Source organism: Ambystoma mexicanum, chromosome 10 (assembly GCF_040938575.1).
Source record: "Ambystoma mexicanum isolate Mex_15411 chromosome 10, UKY_AmexF1_1, whole genome shotgun sequence".
Classification (NCBI taxonomy): domain Eukaryota; kingdom Metazoa; phylum Chordata; class Amphibia; order Caudata; family Ambystomatidae; genus Ambystoma; species Ambystoma mexicanum.
In genome coordinates this window covers 1,458,416,280-1,458,431,968 of record NC_090932.1, presented here as the reverse complement: position 1 = coordinate 1,458,431,968, position 15,689 = coordinate 1,458,416,280, and positions in this window count along the sequence as shown.

Below are 15,689 nucleotides of genomic sequence, written 5' to 3'. Positions count from 1 at the left end.
ACCCTGAAGAAAATTGTGCTGAGCATGAGCACGTGTGGCAGGCTGACATACTTCGGAGCAGCCATTGGGGGTGGGGGGAGAGTTGGTGTACCTCTGCATACTGGAACTTCTGTGCTCTCTCCCCACCTGTCGCCTCACTCTGGAATGATGTAGTTCCTTGTGGTGCATTGCCGTGCAAATATCTTGGAAACTGTGCATCCTAGGGCATTGAAATGTGATGGGACCTCGAGTTTTGCTCCTAATGTCTGACCGGTCCTTCTATGACCACATGTATGTTTCGCCGATTTCAGGCAATGGTCTCATGTGTGAAGGTGCTGAAATGCTCGGAACAGGGTTGGATGCCCAAATGTTAAGTAGCCAGTCATGTCCACAGAACCCTAACAGGTAACTATGCAACATTTTGTGCAGATTGGTGAACTGGTGAACTGGTGTGGAATTGTATAGGGAACAATGCTTTGCCAAGCTACAAATCCACAAACAAATGTAGAGTTTTGCTGGAATCCGGGGAAAAGGGTGGGGTGTCCACATGTCATGTGGCCAGTAATGTTCGCAGGGTCCTAACAGGTAACTACACACAATTTGGTGCAGATTGGTGAAATGGTGTGCAATTGTATAAGGAACAATGCTTCACCAAGCCACAAACAATTTCAGAGTTTTGCTGACATTCGGGGACAGGGCTGGGTGTAGAAGAAACAACGCTTTGCCAAGCTGCAAACCCACAAATTATGACTTGGGCTGAAATTCAGGGAACGTGGTCCGGTGTCCAAATATCATGTAGCCACTGTTGTCCGGAGGGTCCTAACAGGTAACTATGCAAAGTTTGGTGCAGATTAGTCAAACAGTGTAGAATTATATAAGGAACCATGCTTTGCCACAAATCCAGACACCCACAAATTGTCACTTTTATAAATATAGATTGTGCAAAATGTAAACCCCCAAATTAACATGCAGACAGATTCATATATAAGGAGATTGAAAAGGGGGTTCATACACATTTTACATGTGAGGCAACTCAGAAGAAGCAGGCGGACACTTGAAGAACATTTTGTGTCTGGTTTATTCAAACAATAAGAATAAGCCTTTCTTTCCCTATCGCTATAGGCTTTCCCTCCCTATATAACTATATAAATAACTTAAGGTGCTCATCAGTTGTCAGAATTTCTGAAATGAAGATGTACGCCATCCAAAACTAATTCTAACTGACCCTACCACTATTTGACAAACTTAAATTGTACTGGGAAAATGTTTCTTCCTTCTGATTGTTCTGTTATGGCATTGCCTCTATCTGTTTCATAGTTCTTGTTAGTAAGATATCTTGAGTCTCTTTTCACCTTCTGCACACGGTCCTGCTGTCCTCTTACAATTTACTTAGGTTTGTTATCCCCTTTTGGCATAGTTATTCCACAAGGGTTTGTAATTCTCCTTTTTATATTCTTTTCCAGGTGTATTTGGTTTTCTGATGTCTGTAGCGTTGACCCTTTTAAGCTGGCTATCCTTTGTAACAATGTGAGCCTTCCCCTTTCCTGGTGTGGCTCAGTTTGATCACTTCTTCTCTGTACTACTTCACTAGACTTAATTTCTGATTTAGATTCCTGCCCTTCTTCCCAGGGTGTTTGTTTCCAGTTCTTAACACCTTGGGCCTCATTCCGACTTTGGAGGTAACCACGCCGCTATTTGCAGCAGGGCTGCCTCCAAAATCGTTCCGACTCCGCCCTGGTGAATGGAGTAATTACCGGTCCATTCCAAGGTTGAAGGGACTGGTAATTCCCCATTCACCAGGGCCCTTCCCCATTTGAGCCTCCATAGGGTTCAATGGGAATGGGGAAGGTGCTAATAACGGTACCGTAAATTACGGTACCGTTATTAGCACTAAAGTGCCTTCGCGGTTCCCATCCTTAACGCCTGCTAAAAGCAGGCGTTAAGGAAGGACCCGCAAAGGGAACTCATAGTAGGGCGGTAAGGGTTTAACGGCACTGGTCTCGTTGCCAGTGACCGTTAACCCTTACCGCCCTACTTGGAATGAGGCCCCTTCTCTTTCAGGTTTATTCACTGCTAGCTGGGGTACCCATTGTTGCCCGTATCCTGATCAAGTGGTGTCTCAGGTGCCCTGGAGGATGTTTCTCATATCCTCTTGTCGGCAAGCCTTGCTTCAGTTTGCTCTGTTGTCTCATGTGCCCTGGAGGATGTCGCTCATGACCTCATGTCAGCAAGCCTTGCTTTAGTTTGCTCTGGCATCTCATTTTCCCAGGAGAAAGTTGTTGTTGTCCTCTGGTGGGCAACTGGTGCTGCTGTTTGTTATTGTGTTTCAGAAGCTCTTGATATTGATTTTTGCTTTGAATCAGATGGAGTTTTTCCAAGTGATGTTCCCTTTGTGTGCGGCATGTTTCAGTCACCCAATTGCTTCAGCACATTTGAGAAAATATCCAAGAAAGATTGATTGATTGTGCTCTCTTCTTGTGAATGAACTTAAGTAAACTGTAACCTTGGCATTTCGCATATTTGGAGTGGTGTGATAAAAAAGTATTTTAAAAACAATCCTTTTAAAAATGCTTTAAAAAACCTGTCGAGCTGTATACAGCAATAATAATTTCAAAGGAATAACCAACACATCAAACATTTTGCTTCAGACACTTTGGGCCTCATTACGACTTCGGCGGTAGCCATGCCGCTATTGGCGGGTCCGGGTTCCCAGAATGTAGAATTACCAGGCCATTCCGAGTTCGGAGGGCACGGTAATTCCTCCATCCAGGAACCCGGGCCCGGACCTTCCCCATTCTCATCCGAGCCCCCACAGGGCTCAATGGGAATGGGAGAGGGTGCAAACAACGGGCCGATTACGAGCGGCCCGTTGTTTGCTCTCTCTTCTCCTTGCGGGACCCGGTAAGGATGTCTGGTTTGATCAGGCGCTACTTACCGGGTCCCGCGAGGGGAGCTTGTAATGAGGCGGAACGTGTTTAACGGGTCCGCCTCCTTTAGCGTAGCCCGTTAACCTGTTCCGCCTCAGTCGTAATGAGGCCCTTTGTCAAATTTTGCCTCCTTCTAGTACCTACTGTAGTGAATCGGGGTGAGCATCAGTAAATGTGGGTGTCTGCAGAGTACATTTTTTGCATCCAAACATAGACTACAATCTTGGCCCAGACAAATGAGGAATCTGTGCAAAATTTGGTAGCAGTGGGTTCAACGGTGTGGATTTGTATAGCTGGACAAACATATACACACACATCCAAAAAATGTTTTGCATAGAAAGATTTTTGCATCCCAACATAGACTACGATCTTGCCCCAGACAAAAGAGGAATCCATGCAAAATTTGGTAGACATGGGTTCAATGGTGTGGATTTGTAAAGCCGGACAAACAAACACACACAAATACATACATTCAGTTTTATACATAAAGATTCTCGGGATCACCTTATTACAGTTCCACTTCATGTGCTTTATATTTAGAGACTTGTCACTTTCACTGGGACGAGTTTCTCTTGGTATCCATTCCTTGAAACCTTCTCACTCAGGCTTAATCGTTATTCGCATGGTTATGATCATACAGTTCCACTTTACTGGTGTTATTTTTAATATCTCCTCAATTTGCCTGGGACAAGTTTCTCCTCTTACATAGAGATGCCCCGGTGGCATCCCTGTACTCCTGATCTCCTCATTGCTTCTGTGTTTACAGGGGATTGTTTTTGGGGTCACTGCTCACTCTGGTTCTCTTCCTCTACTCTGCTGTTTGTATTCCTCTTTGGCATCTGTACCTCTCACTCCATTGTCGTCCTCTATGCGAGAGCGTCGGACTACGGGTCACAGGGCCTCTCTTGGACACTCTTGGTTGGTGGTTTCGGCACTGTTCGACAGGTGGACTACCCACCGTGAAATCCTCACGGTCATGCACTACGGGGATAAGGCTTCTCTTCTTGTTTGTTGCTCTCTCCTCGGATACAAAGAGCTTCTCGTGTTTCCCTCTGCTGCCCAGGACTCCTGCAAAAGTCACAGGCTCTGCAGCTCTCCTTGGCTCCACCTCCTCCCAACGTCATCTTGTCAGGGGGATTCCCTTGCTTATGCTCTTCTCTCTCTGGTCGTGCTGTGCCTCTACTCGACGTACTCTCTCTCGCCAGCCTCCTCGTCTCAGGTAAATGAACGTCTCCCTTTAAAGAGACAGCTCCTGCTTTTGGTGCACATTGGGATATTTTAGTTTTGTCTTTGGCAAAGTCCCTGGAGCATACAATGTTCTTTACATCTGACAATCCCATATATGCCATTATGGTGGATAGTCTAGCAAGTTCCTCACAACAATGGGAGCCTTTGTCCATTAAGGGGGAGTCTCTCCCTGTGAGGTCCCACTTGCCCAGACACATAGGGATGCTCTTGCAGAGCGGGATCGCCTCCCTAGCCTCCAAGGGGGAGGTTCCCCCTTGGAGAGAAGGGATGAATACCATTGATTTGTCACAAGTGTTACTGGAATAGTATAGCTCCAGCCCAAAAACACATGCAGCTTGAAAACTACATGCAGACATTAAAGTTATGCAGGCCTACACAGATTGAAGAGTTGCAAATGCAAGTAGCTTTAAAACAGTACACATACAAGCAACTTCAAAGCTGCATACATAGCTGTGTTCACAATTACACATGCACACATACGGACAGTAATCACAACATACCACCTGCACAGGGGAGTTGGTTGATGGTGGTTATACTATCAAGCAATTACTCAACCTCATTTTCTCCGATACCATACTTGTCTTGACATTGGAGATAAATTAGTATTCAGAAAAGTACTTTGGAATGTTTACATGTAAATATAAAGAAATTAGCCGAGAAGCTGCAATGTTAGTATTGAAGTACAATTGTATTTCTGAGATCAAAGAATTTATAGGAATAATTATAATCCTTAGTTTTATTTAGAGTACTGTGAAGGCATCATGAAGCAAGACACAGACAACATATTCAATGTTCAAAATAAAATACGTTATTTAATCAAATGTCAGGATGGTAGAAGGCCTAACCTGCCCTGGTGGAATTTCCCTACTTGAATGAAACTAAGGAAAGTCTGAGTCAAAGAGTTCAACTTAAAAGTCTGTCTGTGTCCAAAACCTATCCTTGCCCTTACAACTAAAGATAATCAATGTGTAGGGATGTCAATAATAAAAGAAATGGTGATTAACACACAGTTATGAGCTTCTTCCAGCTCATAGCTTCCTTTTTCGCTCCCCTTCCCCAAATTTAAGAAAGTTCCTCAAAAGTCTCAAATGTACCTTTCTCAAGTTGGAAAGACCGCAAAATACCAAATTATTTTGTACGAATGGTACAATTGACTGTATTCGGCCAGTACCATTCGTACAAAACCGAAAATAGCGAACATGAGGAGTGCGGGTGGCGGGGGTGTCACTAGCTCCCCATGTTTGGTATTTCCAGCTTTGGTATTTGCCCCCCACTTCCTAGACATTGGAAGTTTAGGGACTCCCAAAAAAAAATCAAACGAAAAAGGGACCATGCAGCGTCAGATCCAACCCGTGTTAAAGGGACGGAACTGAGGCCGCAGGGGTATAGATGAATCAGCAGTCAGGAAAAAAGTACTGTGAAGGCATCATGAAGCAAGACACAGACAACATATTCAATGTTCAAAATAAAATACTTTATTTAATCAAATGTCAGGATGGTAGAAGGCCTAACCTGCCCTGGTGGAATTTCCCTACTTGAATGAAACTAAGGAAAGTCTGAGTCAAAGAGTTCAACTTAAAAGTCTGTCTGTGTCCAAAACCTATCCTTGCCCTTACAACTAAAGATAATCAATGTGTAGGGATGTCAATAATAAAAGAAATGGTGATTAACACACAGTTATGAGCTTCTTCCAGCTCATAGCTTCCTTTTTCGCTCTCCTTCCCCAAATTTAAGAATGTTCCTCAAAAGTCTCAAATGTACCTATCTCAAGTTGGAAAGGCCGCAAAATACCAAATTATTTTGTACGAATGGTACAATTGACTGTATTCGGCCAGTACCATTCGTACAAAGCCGAAAATAGCTAACATGAGGAGTGCGGGTGGCGGGGGTGTCACTAGCTCCCCATGTTTGGTATTTCCAGCTTTGGTATTTGCCCCCCACTTCCTAGACATTGGAAGTTTAGGGACTCCCAAAAAAAAATCAAACGAAAAAGGGACAATGCAGCATCAGATCCAACACGTGTTAGAGGGACGGAACTGAGGCCGCAGGGGTATAGATGAATCAGCAGCCAGGAAAAAAGTAAGTAGGGGCGGGGGGATTGAATTTGAACAAATTACTATCGGGGTTGAAAGACCGAGTTAGAAATGTTCGAGGGAGAAAAGACCAAAGATTATTTTTTCAAAATAAACTTTGATCTTTTCTCCCCTGAACATTTCTGGCTTGGCCCACACACCTACCCACACCCCTACCCACACCCCCAACACACTCCTACCCGCACCACCAACACACCCATACCCCCATCCCACCCCACTACTTACCTGGTCCTTGCTTCCAACTGGCTGGTCCCTGCAGGGTCTGTTCCCTTTCACTTCCGTAATCAGGAACCAGCGCTGCAGGGTCCTTTCCTTTATTTTCTTTTATTTTGGACAGCTGAGGTGGGCACCCTTGCAACCCTCACTCACAATATAGTGAGTAAGGGTGCAGGGGACCCCCCCACAGTCCCCAGCACCGAATGCATAATCTTGTCAAACTTTTCGGCCGTTCAGAATTTTTGAACGGTCGAAATTCACCCACATCAGGCATTCAGTGATTTTTTTCAGTCATTTTGGGTGATTCCAAAAATTGTACTACTATGTACTAATGATCTACGGTCTATTTGTCCACAAACATTTCCGCTTCGACCTAATCACCCAAATTCCTCAAGTTCAAGGCAATACAGTTCCACGCAACTCTCAGGGTTCCCTTCCCCAAGTTCCAAGGAACACAGTTCAAAACAAAAGGGTCCTGAGGCTTTGTTCTCAGGACATCACTTGCAGTTCCGTTCCCAAATATTTGAACTCACAGCCAGCACAGATTCCGCTGTACTTGTCCCAGTGTACAGAGTCACATTCGCCAAGCTCCTCGTTGTCGGCCTCTTGACTTTATGTGCAGTTTTACACTTTTCTGGCTTCTCCTGGTTAGCCTCTTGGCTTTAGTATTACGTGTCACACACCTCTTGCCAGTCTTTTGTCTTGCCACAATGCATCCATTCATGCCATCCTGCTCAACCGGTTCCGTAATAACCTGGGTATCACTGATCAGGCCCTTGCTTGGCTGACTTCTTTTCTCTCCGATCGACCCTCCAAGGTCCAATTTGGGTCCTTCCTCTCCCCTATCTCCATCTCTACCTGTGGTGTTCCCCAAGGGTCTAACCTCTCTCCCTGGCTGCTCAACCAATACCTGGCACTTCTTGCCCACTGCATTGCCACTCTCTGCCCCAACTTTTAGTGCTATGCGAATGACACTCAGCTCTCTTCAGGCTCCCTTCAGCCACTTCATCTCCTTCTCGCATCTCTGACTGTCTGTTTGCTATCCAGGAGTGGTGTGCCGCCAATGATCTTTGCCTTAATGACAATAAGACTGAGATTCTTCTCATTGGCACACCCGCTCCCTTCTTTCCTGTCTCTCTATGGCCGGCCTCTCTTGGCCCTCTTCCTGCTCCCACCTGTGAGGCTAAAAACCTTGGGGTCATCTTCGACTCAACACTCTCCTTCTCTCCTCACATTTTTGACATCTCTAAGAAGTCACACTACCAGCTGCACCTCTTCAGAGGTATTCTTCCTTTCCTCTCCTTCCCCCAGAAGCTCACTGTCTCCAGAGCTCTGGTTCTCTCTAGGCTGGACTACTGCAACATCCTCTTTCTAAATCTGCCTGCCTCTACTCTCCGACCCTACAACCCATCCAGAACAGGACTGAGAGACTTGTCATTGGCCTCAAGCCCAGGGATCGTATCCCTCCAGGACTGAAATCTCTGCACTGGCTCCCAGTGGCAGCGAGGATTAAGTTCAAAACCCTCTGCATTGTCCACAAGGCCAGCAACAAGTTGGTGGTAGATCTCTTTTTTCAGCTGGGGCCTCCCTCTGGAACAGCCTCCCTACCTCTCTGAAAATTGAGGAGAACCCTCTCCGGTTCTGGAAGCACCTCAAGACCTTCCTCTTTGCCTTCTCTCATACTCTCCCCTGCTGAACTCCTGGCTGATACTGCGTTGGTCACCTGGCTACCCTCTGTTCTCAGGCCCAGGTACGCTCCCCGCCAGTTGCACACCTGCACTGCCCCCCTGGCAACCCTTGCACTCTGGGGCTGTTTCTGTATCCCTACAGCCCCCTACCAGCACTTAACACCTGATTTCTGCACTTACCCTTGCACCTGCCACCAGCTGGCCGCACTTGTTATTTATTGTTTCTATTTATTGTTTCTATTTATTTACTGTTATCCTATGTATGGCACTTTCCCTCCCCTTCGCACCTCACCCACCCACCTCCCCTGCACTTGCGCAATCTCAATGTCACCTGGCCTAGTAAGATGGCTGTCTCTGTCTTCCCTCTGTTCCCCTCCCTTGCCTCGACATGCCTTGAAACACTTGTGTATAAGCACGTTATAAATGCCATATAATATCATATCATATCATAAAACTCACTTAATGGTGGTCTTATTCATGCATCACCTTCTATGGCACTGTTTCACACGTGCTCTTTTCCGTAGGTTGCTTTCACACAGCATTTTCCCTTTGACAGTCACCTGCTATTGGCTTTGCTCATAAAGTCTTATTCAATTAATTATTCAATATGCTTAATTTCAAGTTTTCATTCAGTTCGGTATTCAATATGCATAATTCTTCTTTGTTTCCAGTTTTCATTCAGTTAGGTACTTTGTTACTCATGCGCAGCCCGCGTGGAGTGCTCCACCTTTGAGTGGTTTTCCCCGACACTCACCAGTCCACAGCATTTCTCCCCGGCGGCTCCTGCTGATTCCTTTCTGCTTCTCAGGATGGCGGGGCGGCCTCTGCGAGGCCCGCTCGTACATCGCATGCTGTCTTCCACATGCCGGCAAATCCCCTGCCCCTGCACGGATGCGGACAGCGTCCTCCCTTCTTCCTGCTCGCTTGCAGCTCCAGCTGCTTACTCTCTGACATGGAGGCTCCCACACCTGGGGCAACCTAACGGGCCAACTTGCCTTGGGCTCCACAGGTCCTCTAGGACATCGGCCAGCATCCTGGCTCCTTCTCAGGTCCTACCACAGCTCCCTCCTCACGATGTGGGTCACCTGCCGGTCTCTCCCACATAGGCCTCCCTGTTGCTCTCTCTGCTGTTCTGTGGCTCTCCCTTTATACACCCGCAACCACTTCAAAGGTTGTAGGTGTGGGTTTTCAATTGGCCTTGACTGACTATAATTAAAGGGGCATGCTTGACCCCCAAAGTACTCTGCAGGCATCTTCTTCATCTCAGTAATAGAGTGGTGAAATGGGTGTTTAGTGTTCATTACTCTTAGTCTCCTCTTCCTTGTCACAGTACGGTCATAGGTAAAATGTGGGAAAATAAGGGAGCTGGGTTACAGTAGCCTATAAAAGCTGGGGAGGGTTAGGTTGTCCTCAATAGGGAAGGGGGGATACCATGTCTCTCCTGTGTGCACCCCACACCCAATCCCCAAGGACCCTCCACACAGGTGATGCTCGCTCGCTTCTCAACCCCAAGGGTCAGGATGGGAAAAAATGGCCTTTCCCTGGCCACCTAAGAAGAGGATCCAGGGGGAGTAGAAGTGAGGATACCCTCAGGATTCTCACAGTACAAGATCTCAGAATGAAAATGAATGCTTGAGTGGACTGACAATAGCAGGTAACTGAATGTTGGTTGGTTTTACAATAGCTTTATGTTAGTCTCCATGGCGATGAACTGGAAACCAACCTTAATGAAGTTACATTTTTCTTTTAAAATACATTTTGATTTTGGCTACCTCTATGTCTGTTCCTTGCCCAGAAATGTGGGGTGAAATTATATAAATGGGTATTTTATGTTTTATGTTTTATGTTATGCCAGTGCAAGCCTAGAAAACAAAATATTTAAAAATACACCTACATCTGCTAGAGAATCCAAAGAGCAGGGGGCTTGGGAGAAAGGGTGGAGGTATGTGAGAGGGTTAGTGTCATGACCCTGCCAAGGGGCCAAGGGACTCCTCGCACCCTGGGGCAGGAGACTTACCAGGTCCAAAGCTAGAGCCAGCCCATTCTCGAATGCAGGGAGTGAGAGTTGGAGGGTCCAGTCCCTGAAGCCCCCCCCCTATGTGTCGTGAAGGTCATTAATGGTACCACACTTTATCAGACAATGCCTCCCGGCCCTCTTTCTGGCCTATGTTCACTCTTTCCTCTTACAAGACTACAGCTCCCAGAATACACCTGTGCGCCACCAAGAAAACCCAGATTAGAGCATGTCGAATGGAATCAAGAACAGACAAGCATTGGACTTGATTTTCTCTTGTCAAAGATCAAACATCAAACACCGGACCTACAAACCCCAGGCTAATGCCAGGTGAATGGTGGGGCAGCAGAAAACAAACAGCGAGTGAGGAGACTGCAGGGAACAGAAAAAGACACTGGCAGGTGAATGGAGGGGCAGAAGAAAACAAACAGCTAGTGAGAAGAGACTGCAGGTAACATGAGAGACAGTTTGCAGGGAAGTCATTTGGGGGTCGCCAGAGGTCGCAACAGTGACCTCTGAGTTTTCCCTTGCGACCTCTGTGGTCTCCCTTACGCCCTCTAAAAAAAAAAAAAAACGTCTTTTTTTTATTGTAATGCAAGCTCCTGGGCTGTGGCTCTTTACTTCTGGGGTGGTTGGCTTTCTTGTTCAGGCCCCTTAAAAAAAGAAGAAAAATAAGAACAAGAGTGCCACAAGTCTAACACAAGTCTAACACAAGTCTAACACTTTCAGCACAGACCCTAAATAAGAAAGAATAGGAATACCAAATAATGTGTCTTTCTGGAATTCTATACAATAATTGCTAGGCTCATTAAATGTTTATTTCAGGCACACTTCAGGGGGCGAGTCACTGATTTAGTCTGTTCTTAAACGCCTCACTCAGCCTTTCATCCTTCTGAGGTCGATAAATGAGTACCAACACAGGTTGGGTGATATTGGGTGTATATTTTTTCTATATAAAGCGCTTAAGCGTAAGTGCTTTATAATAACACATCATTATCATTTGGTCATGGACGTCTGCTTGCATACACAGTAATTTGGTAATATGGGCCTATACATACTGATCTTAATGATACATATGGCAATCCATTCTTGTATGAAATTTACATCACATAGTGATATCGTAACTATATTTTTCGTAGTGTACAGTGCTATGTGATCCCACTTCCTGTTTTGTCAACGGGTGAAATGTTGTGTTCCATCGCTACCCGCGATATCACTTTGGGGCGGGGTCAAATGACATCACTTCCTGTGATGTCATCAGGGGGGTCAAGGGTCGTGTGATGTCACTTCCGCTACCCCTGGCATTTTGGTGAAATGACGTCCCTGACAGTGGGACTCTCCCAAATCCGAACTTGAAGCCGAACTCACCAGCACAGGAGTACAATCCCTAGAAAATGAAATTCCAAACATGCAGCAAGCTGAGAGGTCATCAGAGAATTCAGACATAACCGTCCTGGGAAAGGGGGAGGGTTAAAAGGGTTTTTTAAAGCCTTTCAACTATGTGACGCAACTCATGGGGAAGTAACTGATTTTGATAGGTCCCTATATACAGGTGCAGCCAACGGAAAGGCGAAGAGTGGACAGAATTAGCAGGACCACTGTATAATAAGAGACATAATGAGAGGCATAGTGTGGGTTGCAGGGGTGCGTTTCGGAGGTATGGAGGTGACACGAGAGAACAGGCAGAGGAGTGGAGTGCTGAAGAGTTGATGCCAGAGTTGGAGCAGAGTGCAGATGAGGTATTTGTGAGAGAGAGTGGTACCAGTTGTATTGGTTGGACAGGGGCTGTGCGCCTCACGACGTGAATACCCCAGGAATTACTATCCATGGACGCGTTTGTGGCAACTACCATGGCGTCTGTCTCAGTTTCCAGTGCACCAGCATAGAACGTTCCGTTGTCCAGGGAACAAATTTAGCTTCTGGACAGCTGCGCATGCACGTACCCTGCCGGATGAGCCCCGTCGTCTAGGATACGACATTGGTTACGCGGTCACCTGTCCGCTTCATGATCTATATCTATTGCGCATAATGCAGTTCTGACGTTTCTGATTTAAGTTGTGCTACAGCTCAGTTACAGCTCGGTTACCTGCTGTTTCCTTGTGTCAGTCGGAACTTCCAGGAATTCCTGTGCTCCTGTTTACGTCTGGCCGTTTCCACGTTCCACTGCAAACGCTCCCGAGCCTCCCTGCTTCTCCGCTGATCAGCTGTTTTTCTTCTGCCTCCCGACCATGGCACGGCCCCAGACTTCCCATTTCCTGCTCCTTATAAGCCTGGACCTTGATATCTACACCACGACCACAGTACTTCCCCAGCTTTCCGATTGCCTTCTCCTTATCTGCTCTAATGCTGCTGATTGATATCTGAACATGGAACATCCCTGGATTCTCTACGCTCAATCCCTGTCTAACAACCATGTTACCTCTCCAGTACATAGGTACCATTTTACTGTGCCTTGGTCCTCTTTTCCTTTTACTCTTCTCCTGAATCCTGTTCTTACTTACTTTTCACCACCAAAACAGTGCAACAATTCCCCTATCATTTAGATTCCATGCTAAATACCTACTGGATTGGATTGTAAGAGATACTTTGTATGGATTTGAACGCTATGCTGATTTAACCTTTGATGAACTGTATGTCCTCGTTTCGTTGGGTTAGCCCCTATGAACATACTAACCTCCCAGTCCTGTCCAGTTACGGTCCACTATTCAGCCCAGGAATCCTGATAGGAAAGTAGCACACCCAAGATCCACTTTCATTCATAAATGTTTAGTGACATCACTCTGCATACTTTACACTCACCTTTCGTTTCCCTGATCTAACTCCCTGTGTTCTTCTTTTTCTATATCTTGGTTTGTGCGGTTGCACTTGCTCTTTCATTCTAGCCACTGTACTGCATATTATATCTACTAGTAGTCCGGTCTCTACGGAGAAAGGTCGCCTTCAATTGAGAAGACCCGTGCGGCAAGCAGCCGGATCCCATCTACACTGGTTCTTAGTGCCTGATCGTATATGTGAGTACAACAGAATCAGAAGCCATGGCCGCCGCCGACACACTGTTCAATCTGCTGCAATTAGTTGCAGACTTCAGGACCGATATGACTTCAGCTCATTCGGCCCTTCGACATAGGATTGATATTTTGTATAAAAACCAACCTCATGGGGCAACTGCTGATTTCGGGGGCCTCTGCTCCCTCTGTTCGTCCTTATCCCATTCCTGCGCAAAATCCTGTACCTATCTTAATGTCCACAGTTTCCTCTGGCCCTTCTGAACGCTTCTTGGGAGACCCTAGACATTACCGCACATTTATCAACCAATGAAAGCTGCATTTCTTATGTCATCCTGCTAGCTTTCGGATTCCACAACCCTCATACTTAGGAGGGACAGCCGTGGCCTGGGCCAATCCATTATTGGAGTCAAACAGTCATCTTTTGTACGACTGTGATGCACTCATTACCTCCATGAACCAGGTCTTTGATACCTGGTACAAGACTCAGGCAACTGACCTTAAATTCCTGAGCCTAAAACAGGGTTCCCTATCGCTACTGACGTTCCTCACCAAATTCAACCAGTTGGACGCTGAGACCGGCTGGCCTGAGGAAAAGAAGGCTGCGTTTTTTTGTAAGGGGCTGTCTGAGGAGCTAAAAGACGCCCTTTCTACGATCCCAGAGGTCCCAGTGGGGTTCTCTGAATTACTCGATTTGGTCCTTCAGATCGACACCCAGAGAACTGAACAGAGAGGTGAAAGAAGAAACACGTTACCTGTGGGAGCCAGAGCAGACCCCTCTAAGTCTCCCAGCTAATGGTTCTGAGCCCATGCAAATCGGGGCCCTCAAAGGCCCTCTGTCTAATGCAGAGAGGGAACACCAACGCAAGAATAATCTGTGTATGTATTATGCCTCTCCAGATCACTTCCTTAGGGACTGCCCAGTAAAACCCACCAGGAAGCAGTGAAACGCCAAAGCTCAACAGTAAAGGGAGTCCTACAGTTGGGTGTTAATTTGTTGGATTCCCAAGTCGATACATATCAGGCTCTGGTCTGTGTTCCGGTATCGCTTACATTATCTCTGCATACCCAGTTACAGGTTGAGGCAGTGGTTGACTCAGGAGCCACAGGCAACTACATGGACATAGAATACGGCCATCAGATTGGCGCTCCTGTCACATCTAAGGTTCAACCTGAAATGGTCAATGCTGGAGACGGAACAAAACTGCTCTCAGGTCTAGTAATGGAACAGACCCTGTTTATCTAGATGACGGCTAATTACGGTCACTCTGAGTCTAAATCTTTCGATCTTATCTCAGCCTCACAATACAAGATTATATTGGGTCTCCCGTGGTTGAGAATCCACAATCCTCATGTTGATTGGATAGCCCAGGAGGATACCTTTATGTCAGAGCATTGTAACGTTAATTGTTTTGACCATACCCCTGGGTTTCCTAGAACATCTAACTTAGCTATCTTAGATTCCGTCGCAAGTTTTGGAGTGGTCTTCGGTACATCTGTCATAACATTGCCTGAAGAATACCGTTCCTTTTCTGATGTTTTTGACAAGAAGAAGGCTCAAAGGTTACCACCACACTGCAGTTATGATTGCCCCATAGACCTCATTCCTGGTTCCAAAATCCCAAAAGAATGGGTTTATTCCTGCACAATGAAAGAGGATCAGGTGTTGAAGAAATACCTGGATAAGTCATTGGAAACCGTCTTTATACGACCTTCAATGTTCATGGCCTCTGTATCTTTGTTTTTTGTTCCTAAAAAGGAAGGGAACCTAAGGGCTTGCATAGATTATAGGGCTCTGAATGCAGTGACGATAAAAAATCAGTACCATCTGCCTCTGATTTCCGTCTTGCTGGATCGATTCGGGTCCTCCACCATCTTTACTGAACTGAACTTAAGGGGTGCTTATAACTTAGTCTGCATTCACAGAGGGAACGAGTGGAAAACCACCTTCAAGATGAGATATGGTCTGTTCGAGTACCGGTTCATGCCCTATGGGCTTTGCAATGCCTCAGCTACTTTCCAACATTTCATGAATGATATCTTTCACAATATGTTGGACCAGTACGTGGTGGTATACTTGGATGACATCTTAGTATACTCTGATACCTACGAAACCCATGTGAGACATGTTTGTTCTGTTCTCCAGAGACTACAGGAGAACCACCTATATGCTAAAGTAATTTTATTTATATTCGACGCTCATATAGTGGAGTTTCTGGGATACGACTTTACAGATGCAGGGCTTCAGATGTGTCTCTCTAAAGTCCAAGCCATCTTAGACTGGCCAGTTCCTGCTTCTGTCAAGGCTTTACAGTCCTTTATTGGATTTGCTAACTTCTACAGAGGTTTTATACACAATTATTCTTCCATTTTGGTGCCACTTATTGCTCTCACCAGCCCCAAGGTCTTGTTTGCCTGGAATGAAACAGCTCAAAAAGTCTTTTACACCCTCAAAGTGGCCTTCATTACAGCTCCTGTCTTGCAGCACCCTGACCCTCAGCGTCCTTTTTTGGTTGAGG